The sequence below is a fragment of the Piliocolobus tephrosceles genome, chromosome 8 (genome assembly GCF_002776525.5).
Source record: "Piliocolobus tephrosceles isolate RC106 chromosome 8, ASM277652v3, whole genome shotgun sequence".
NCBI lineage: Eukaryota > Metazoa > Chordata > Mammalia > Primates > Cercopithecidae > Piliocolobus > Piliocolobus tephrosceles.
The window spans coordinates 44,194,965-44,204,417 of record NC_045441.1 but is presented as its reverse complement, the minus strand read 5'-3'; the positions used below and the strand labels follow the sequence as shown (position 1 = coordinate 44,204,417).

The 9,453-nt window shown below is 46.7% G+C and overlaps 1 non-coding gene across 1 annotated transcript; it reads right to left on the bottom strand.

The window, feature by feature from the left end:
- Positions 1–344: 344 nt before the first annotated feature.
- On the bottom strand, positions 345–451 carry LOC111528019. The gene has a single exon (XR_002726839.1). It is a non-coding gene; the product is annotated as a U6 spliceosomal RNA (small nuclear RNA).
- Positions 452–9,453: the final 9,002 nt, after the last annotated feature.

The following is a 9,453-nucleotide window of genomic DNA, read 5'->3' as shown; positions in this document are numbered from 1 at the left end:
CCCACGCTGGAGTGCAGTGGTGCCATGTTGGCCAGGTTGGTCTTGGACTCCTCACCTCAGATGATCCGCCCCCCTCGGCCTCCCAAAGTGCTGGGATTACAGGCATGAGCCGCCGCACCCAGCCTAATTTTTGTACTCTTAGTAGATACGGAGTTTCACCATGTTGGCCAGGCTGGTCTTGAACTCCTGACCTAAAGTGATCCACCCACCTCAGCGTCCCAAATTGCTGGGATTACAGGCATGAGCCACCACGCCCAGCTAATTTTTTCTAATATCAAAGTAATCACCAGGGTCTTCCCTTTTCTTTTGATTCATTTATTTTCTTGGTTCTGAAATGTTTTTTTAAAAATATGAAGTGCTTAATGAAGTTGTGTGTCATCCTTTCCCAGGTACCATGCTCATCTTCTCCATGTCATGCCAATTTTAATTTATGTGCTGCTGAAGTGAGCACTGGTTCTGGATTTATTTATTAGTTAACTTATTTTTGAGACAGGGCTTCACTGTCTTCCAGGCTGGAATTCAGTGGCATGATCGTGGCTCACTGCAACCTCCGCTTTCCAGGGCTCAAGCAATCCTTCTGCCTGGGCCTCCCAAAGTGTTGAGATTACAGGCATGAGCCACTGTGCCCAGCCTGGAATGTTTAACTGCTGACTTTGATGCTTGGTTTTGGTTGTACTAGATACTCCCACTACTTTTTTCTTTAAAAATTACTGGTTTGTTCAGCTCCTTAAAAATATCTTTGGTGTTTTAGACATCAAAATATGTGAGGCCAGGTATGGTGGCTCATGCCTGTAATCCCAGCATTTGGGGAAGCCACGGTGGAAGGGTCTCTCAAGCCCAAGAGTTCAAAACCAGTCTGGGCAACATAGTGAGACCCCTGTCTCTACAAGAACTAAAAATCAGCTGGGTATGGTGGTGCACGCATGTAGTCCCAGCCCTTGGAAGGCTGAGGCAGGAAGATCTTGCTTGAGCCCAAGAGGGCGAGGCTTTAGTGACTCATGATCATGCCACTGCACTCCAGCTTGGGTGACAGAGTGAGACCCTGTCTCAGAAAAAAATAAAAAGTAGATTAATAAATGGAGAAACATTTTCTATGCTTCAGGTGACTTTAAAAATTAGGCCTAATCTTGACTGGGCATGGTGGCTCACACCTATAATCCCAGCACTTTAGGAGGCTGAGGCGGGTGGACTGCTTGGGGTTGGGAGCTCGAGACCAGCCTGGCCAACGTGGTGAAAGTCTATCTCTACTAAAAATACAAAAATTAGCCTGGCGTGGTGGCAGGCATCTGTAATCCCAGCTACTTGGGAGGCTAAGGCATGAGAATCACTTAAACCTGAAAGGCAGAGGCTGCAGTGAGCCGAGATCGTGCCACTGCACTCCAGCCTGGGCAACAGAGTGAGACTTGATCTCAGAAACAAAAACAAAAAACAAACAAAAAAAAAATAGGCCAATTTTTATTTACAGTTTACTCTTTAGTTTTCATCAAAGCAGTTTTTTGGGTTTTTTTTTTTTTCTCTTTTGAGACGGAGTCTCTCACTGTCACCTGGGTTGGAGTGCAGTGGTGCGATCTTGGCTTACTGTAACCTTCCAGGTTCGAGCGATTCTCCTGCCTCAGCCTCCCAAGTAGCTGGGATTACAGGTGCCCACCACACCCAGCTAATTTTTTGTATTTTTAGTAGAGATGGGGTGTCACTGTGTTAACCAGGCTGGTCTCAAACTCCTGACCTCGTGATCCACTCGACTCAGCCTCCCAAAGTGCTAGGATTACAGGCATGAACCACTGTGCCCAGCCCATCAAAGCAGTTAACTAGCATTTAGGGTAGATGGCCAGGCGTGGTGGCTCAGGCCTGTAATCCCATCATGTGTTTGGGAGGCAAAGGTGGGAGGATCACTCTAGTCTAAGAGTTTGAGACCAGACTGGCTAACACAGTGAGATCCCCATCTCTACCAAAAAAAAAAAAAAAAAAAAAAAACAAATAGCCAGGTGTGGTGGTACAAATCTGTAGTCCTAGCTACTTGGGAGGCTGATGCAGAACTACTTGAGCCCAAGAGTTTGAGGCTGCAGTGAGCTATGATTGTGCCACTGCACTCCAACCAGGATGACAGAGCGAGACCCTACCTCAAAAATAAATAAATAAAATCAAATAGACAATAGAATCTTCTGAGCTTTTCACCCTTTCCACAGGGTATAGGTGTCTGCAAGAAATAGTGAATGTTACAGGTAGACATTTTTCATTGCAGCATAACTAGGATACTTTTTCTAACCATGTTTCTGTGCAGACATAAATTCAGGCATCGTGCAGATGGCTCAGTTTGAAGGGCCTTTTCTTTTCTTTTTTTTTGAGATGGAGTCTTGCTCTGTTGCCCAGGCTGGAATACAGTGGCGTGATCTTGGCTCTCTGCCACCTCCACCTCCCAAGTTCAAGTGATTCTCGTGCCTCAGCCTCCCAAGTAGCTGGAATTACAGGTGCATGCCACCACACCCAGCTAATTTTTGTATTTTTAGTAGAGACAGGGTTTTACCATGTTGGCCAGGCTGGTCTTGAACTCCTGATCTCACATGATCTGCCAACCTTGGCCTCCCAAAATGCTGGGATTACAGGCATGAGTCACTGTGCCTGGCCGATACCCTCCTCTTTAGTCTGGATTAGACCTGCTGGCTTGCTTCTTTTGTTTTGTTATGAGACAAGGTCTTGCTTTGTCCTCGAGGCTGGAGTGCAGTTGTGTGGTAGTCCACTGCAGCCTCAACCTCCTGAGCTCAAGAGATCCTCCTGCTTCAGCCTCCCGAGTAACTGGGATCACAGGTACATGCCACAGCTTCCACTTAATTTTCTGTAGAGGCACGGTCTCACTATGTTGCCTATGCTGGTCTTGAACTTCTGGCCTCAAGTGATCTTCTCACTTCGGCCTCCCAAAGTGCTGGGATTCCAGGCGTGAGCCACTGTGCCTGACAAGAAATAAGAAGGTTTAATTTATTGGTGTGAGCTGTCCAGTTGGCTGTGCTGAGAGTTGCTGATGTAAGGGGGTTGAGGGCTAGGGTGAGAAGCCGTGATCCTTTCGAGCTTCTCTGCACCTCCACCTTCTGGAAAAGGGCAGGGTCCCCAGGGTCAGACTCCCTGCTAACTCTTGGTGGGCCCTGACTCAACACCCTTCTGACTTGTTGTCATTGTGGTTCCTGGCATGTGGCACCAAGCACTATTTTTTTTTTTTTTTTTGAGTCAGGGTCTCACTCTGTTGCCCAGGTTGGAGTGCAGTTGTGCAGTCTCAGCTCACTGCAACCCTGACCTCAAGTGATCCTTCTGTCTCAGCCTCCAAAGTAGCTGGGATCACAGGTGCCCGCCACCAGACCTGGCTAATTTTTGTATTATTATTATTATTATTTTAGATATACTGGGTATCTCTATGTTGCCCAGGCTGGTCTTGAACTCTGGGGGGTTCCTCCCACCTCAGCCTCCCAAAGTACTGAAGTTACAGATGTGAGTCATCACCACTCAGGCAGAGCTTTTTAAAAACCAAATTGAGATTTTATTTCAAAATTAAAACAAGATTTTAAAATGTTTAAATTAGGCGGGTGCATTGGGTCACACCTGTAATCTTAGCACTTTGGGAGGCTGAGGCAGCAGGATTACCTGAGGTCAGAAGTTCAAGACCAGCCTAGCCAACATGGTGAAACCCTGTCTCTACTAAAAATACAAAAATTAGTTGGGCATGGTGGTGTGTACCCGTAATCCTAGCTACTTGGGAGGCTGAGGCAGGAGGATCGCTTGAACCCAGGAGACGGGGTTGCAGTGAGCCGAGACTGTGTCACTGCACTCCAGCCTGGGCGACAGAGTGGGACTCTGTCTCAAAATAAATAAATAAATAAAAGTTTAAATTATTTTCTTAGCCGGGCATGGTAGCGTGCACCTGTGGTTCTGGCTATTTTGGGGGCTGAGGTAGGAGGATGGCTTGAGCCTGGGAGATAGAGGCTGCAGTGAGCTATGATCATACCACTACTTTCCAGCCTGGGTGACAGAGCAAGACCTTGTCTCAAAAAAAAATTATTTTCCTCTCAGTCCCAGGTATTCTAACAAGCCTTGACGGCCCCCGTTTTGAGATTACAGCCTGTGGCAAGGGCCTGGCAAACAGGTTCTGTGTGCAGAATTGAGGTCATTGTGGAGTAACATCTCCTTGGGCTGCATCAGCCTGTAGGTGAAAGTAAAGTTGGCTGCGGTGGCTCTCCCCTGGATTCCTTGATGCTTTTAATATCCTGAATCCTCTACCCCACTCTGCACGAGCCACATTGACACTCGTGCACCAAGGTACGTGGTGTGGCCCCAGTGCCCACAGGATCGCTTGTGAGAACTGCTCCTTCAGCCCCACCTGTGGCCTCTCCTTCTCCCGGGTGAAGTCTGGCTCCTGATGTTCATGCCACGCTCCTTCTCACCAGGGTGCACACGCATCACTGCCTCCGAAACACCTGATTGAAACCTGTTCCTGGTGGGGCCACCTCACCTCTCCAGGATGGCTTTCTCTGAAACCAGTTCTTCCATCGCAGTGGAAGTAAAGAAAATTATGAAAACTGGCTGGGCTCACGCCTGTAATCCCAGCACTTTGGGAGGCCAAGGGGGGCAGATCACTCGAGGTCAGGAGTTCGAGATCAGCCTGGAGAACATGGCAAAACCCTGTCTCTACTAAAAATACAAAAAATGAGCATAGTGGTGTGTGCCTGTAATCCCAGCTACTAAGGAGACTCAGGCATGAGAATCGCTTGAATACGTGAGGTGGAGGTTGCAGTGAGCTGAGATCTTGCCACTGCACTCCAGGCTGGGCGACAGAGCAAGACTGTCAAAAAAAAAAAAAAAAAAAAAAAGAAAAAGAAAAAAGAAAATTATGAAAACTCTCTCTCTTGAATATATGGGTACCTCCTGAATAGGGAGGTGGCTGAGGGGAGGTCCTGGCAGGTGGGACAGAGTATCCTGGCAGGGTGGGAGCTGGGACTTCAGTGTATTCAGTGTCTGGACCTCAGTGGTGCCCTCTGTGACAAGTATCCATCTGCATCCACTGACTTATATGGGGGATCCTGGAGAAAAATCAATACTATGGTTTGGCTGTGTCCCCACCCAAATCTCATCTTGAATTTCAGCTCCCATAATCCCCACATGTTGTGGGAGGGACCCAGTAGGAGGTACTCAAATCATGGGAGTGGGTTTTTCCCATGCTGTAGTGAATAAGTCTCATGACATCTGATGGTTTTATAAAAGGTCAGTTCCCCTGTACATGCTTTCTTGCCTGCTGCCATGTAAGATGTGCCTTTGGTTTTCCTTTGCCTTCCGTCATGATTGTGAGGCCTCCCCAGCCATGCTGAACAGAGTGTCCACCTCTTTCCTTTATAAATTACCTAGTCTCAGGTATGTCGTTATTAGCAGCATGAAAATGGACGAATACAATCAACTTCAATAGCTTAAGTGGGTCCAGCCACCACTCCAAAAGATAAAGGATTATAAACCATAGTGGCCTCCACACAGTGCTAACTCAGCATATGTGCAGAATATAAGCTGTGGGGCTATGGTGGCCTCCACCTAGATTTCAAATGTATTGAGCAGCCGGGAAGTCCCAGGCAGAAGTTTGTCCCAGAGGTGGAGCTATTGCAGAGACCCCCCACCAGGGCAATGCCTAGTGGAGCTGTGAGAGTGGGGCCACCTCTGAGATCCAAGAACTGTAGAGTGTTTTTTGTGTTTGTTTGTTTGTTTTTTGAGACAGAGTCTTGCTCTGTCACCCAGGCTGGAGTGAAGTGGCACAATCTTGGCTCACTGCAACCTCCACCTCCTGGGTTCAAGTGATTCTCCTGCCTCAGCCTCCTGAGTAGCTGGGATTACAGGTGTGTGCCATCACGCCCAGCTAATTTTTGTATTTTTAGTAGAGATGGGGTTTCACCATGTTGGCCAGGCTGGTCTCGAACTCTTGACCTCAGGTGATCCGTCCACCTCGGCCTCCCAAAGTGCTGGGATTATAGGCATGAGCCACTGTACCTCGCTGAACTATAGAGTGAATAATGTGCAACTCCAGCCTGGGAGAGCTGAAGGCATGATACTTCAACCCATGACAGCTGCTGCGTGAACTGAGACCAGTGGCCACAGCAGTATAGTAGCCCTATAGTGCTAGCTCTAGAGAGGCAGGGCTGCTCTACGCTTTGGGGACTCAACCCTCCCAATGTGTCCAGGTAGCAGGGCAGGAAATAAAAGATTATTCTGGGTCTTAAGATTTAATTTGTCCACCTTGTTGGGTTTGGACTTACTTTGGGCCTGTTACTTCTTTTGGCCTATTTCTCCTTTTTGAAATGAAAACGTGTGCTGGGCATGGTGGCTCACACCCGTAACCCAGGTACTCAGGAGGGTGAGGCAGGAGAATCGCTTGAACCTGGGAGGTGGAGGTTGCAGTGAGCCGAGATCGCACCATTGCACTCCAGCCTGGGCAACAAGAGCGAAACTCCATCTCAAAAAAAAAAAAAGAAAAGAAAAGAAAGAAAAGAAAACGTCTACCCTATATCTGTCCTACCATTGCATTTTGGAAGCACATCACTTTTTTTTTTTTTTTAATTTCAAATGCTCACAGCTGGAGGAAGATTTGCCTCAGGATGAATCGTGCCCTGGTTCTCACCCATACCTGATTTAGATGAGATTTAACTTTAAACTTTTGAGTTGGTCCTTCTGAAACAAGTTAAGACTTTTGGAGCTATTGGGATAGAACAAATGTATTTTGCACATGAGCAGGACATGAATTTGGGTGGTCAGGGGCAGAAAGCTATGGCTTGAATGTATCCCCCAAAGTTCATGTGTTGGAAACCTAATCCCCAATGCGACAATGTTGACAGGTGCGACCTTTAAGAGGTGATTGGGTCACGAAGACTCTGCCTTCAGGAATGGATGAATGCCGTTATTGTGGGAGTGGGTTCATTATGATGTGAGTGGGTTCTTTATGAAGGATGAGCTCAGTCCCCTTTCTGCTCTCTCTCACCATGTGATACTTTCTGCCATTGTCCAACACAGCAAGAAGGCCCTCACCAGATGTAGCCCCTCTACTTGGACTTCATCAACCTCCAGAACCCAGAGCCAAATAAATTTCTGTTCATTATAAATTATCTGTTATAGCAGCACAGAATGGATGAAGACAAGTGTCTCTGAATGATTTACCCTGGAGAGAGGAAACTGGTTAAAAATGCAAATTTTTGAGTGTCTCCCAGAGCTCTGAATCTAAATCTCTGGATGTCTAAATCTCTGAATATCTAATTTTTAACAACTTTCCTGGTGATTCTTAAGCACATTAAAATTTGAGAACTGCTGCTCTATGTCCAATATCATTTTAACCTGGAAAATATGCACTCACCAACCCTCCAATCAATGTTATTACTTCGGTTTGCCTGATCATAAAGGTCACTAGAGGGCTCGATAAAAGTACACATTCTTAGGTCTTTCTGCTGGTGGGAATCATGTATAAAACAAAGCTCAGAAATCTACATTTAAAAATTTTTTTATATGTTTTGCTTTTCTTGAGATGGGGTCTCTCCCTATCGCCCAGGCTGGAATGCAATGGCGTGATCTCAGCTCACTGCAACATGTGCCTCCCGGGTTCAAGCAATTCACTGGCCTCAGCCTCCTGAGTAGCGAGATTACAGGTGCCCATCAACATGCCCAGTTCATTTTTGTACTTTTAGTAGAGACAGGGTTTCACCATGCTGGCCAGGCTGGTCTTGAACTCCTGACCTTGTGATCTGCCCGCCCCCCCCGCCCCAACCCCGGCCTCCCAGAGTTCTGGGATTAGAGGTGTGAGCCACCACACCCGAACTTCTGGAAGAATTTGATCCAGTGTTGCATTTTTCTTTCACCCACAGAGACAAGAATGAAGATAATAGCTACAGCATTTATTGAGGACTAATTATGTGCCCACCACCATGTAACTGATTCTCCTCAAAACCTCTGAGGCATAGACCACTGTACTACTGCCATCCCCATTTTACGGAGAAAATACTGAGGGGTTAAGTACCTTGCTAGGTGCAGGCAGTTATTAAAGCGGTAGAGCTGGGATTCCAAACCATTCTTGTAACCAAAGCAACGCTGTGTCTCTGGACTTCATCCAGACCAATTTCTCTGATGCTCAAAATTTGTCTGCATTAAATGTGCTTTCGTGAAATGTATTTCTTTTTTTCTTTTTTGAGATGGAGTCTTGCTGTGTCACCCAGGCTGCAGTGCAATGGCACAACCTCCACCTCCCAGGTTCAAGCAATTCTGCCTCAGCCTCCCAAGTAGCTGTGATTACAGGCACCCACCACCACGCCAGCTAATTTTTGTATTTTTCATAGAGACAGGGTTTCACCATGTTGGCCAGGCTGGTCTTGAACTCCTGACCTCAGGTGATCTGCCCGCCTTGGCCTCCCAAAGTGCTAGGATTACAGGCAGGAGCCACTGCGCCTGGCCAAAATATATTTCTTATATAAAAGAGAAAGTTTTCCTTGGCTGTGTTCTACTCATGGCTAAAAGTTTCCTCAAATGGGCCTTGTTTTTCTTTTTCTTTCTTCTTCTCCTCCTCCTTCTTCCTCCTCCTCCTCATCCTCCTCCTTCTTCTGTAGAACAGCTAGAAAAAGTCTTGTTCTTAACCCAAAGAAGCCTCTTCTAAAAATGTTTTCTATATCAGTGAGACTAATTAAATTGGAAAAGATCACCAACTAAATGATAAAACAAGGTAAAGCCTTTTGCTAATTATTTTTGAATAATTTATTCCTGGGCTCCCTGTGACTTGTTGAGGAATTGCAAGATACTGGGAAGTCTCTAATTAGGGAGTTTTAGAATAAACATAAGTGTAACATTCACAGGAGTTAGATTTGAAGAAAATTGCTTTTAACACACAGACTCACAAGGAAGTGAGCATCTTGGCGGGGTTTATTTATTATGTCTTTTACTTTGAACCGAGAACATGTGCGTTGATTAGGTCAAAAGTGTTCTTGTCCTCACATAGTGAAGGAACTGTATGTAAGATAAGGATGAATGTGGTAAGCAGGGAGATCCAGGCACGGCTGGCGTTTGGCTTTGCTGTTGGCTGCAATGGGAACTGTGGACTGTGGGCAAATTAACGCACCACTTTATGAATGGCCTGGCTGGGTGCCGTGGCTCACTCTTGTAATCCCAGCACTTTGGGAGGCTGAGGTGGGTGAATCATGAGGTCAGGAGATTGAGACCATCTTGGCTAACACGGTGAAACCCCGTCTCTACTGAAAATACAAAAAAATTAGCCAGGCATGGTGGCGGCGCCTGTAGTCCCAGCTACTCGTGAGGCTGAGGCAGGAGAACGGTGTGAACCCAGGAGGCAGAGCTTGCAGTGAGCCGAGATTGCGCCACTGCACTCCAGTCTGGGCGATAGAGCGAGACTCCGTTCTAAAAAAAAAAAAAAAGACAGTCTCACTCTGTCACCCAGGCTGG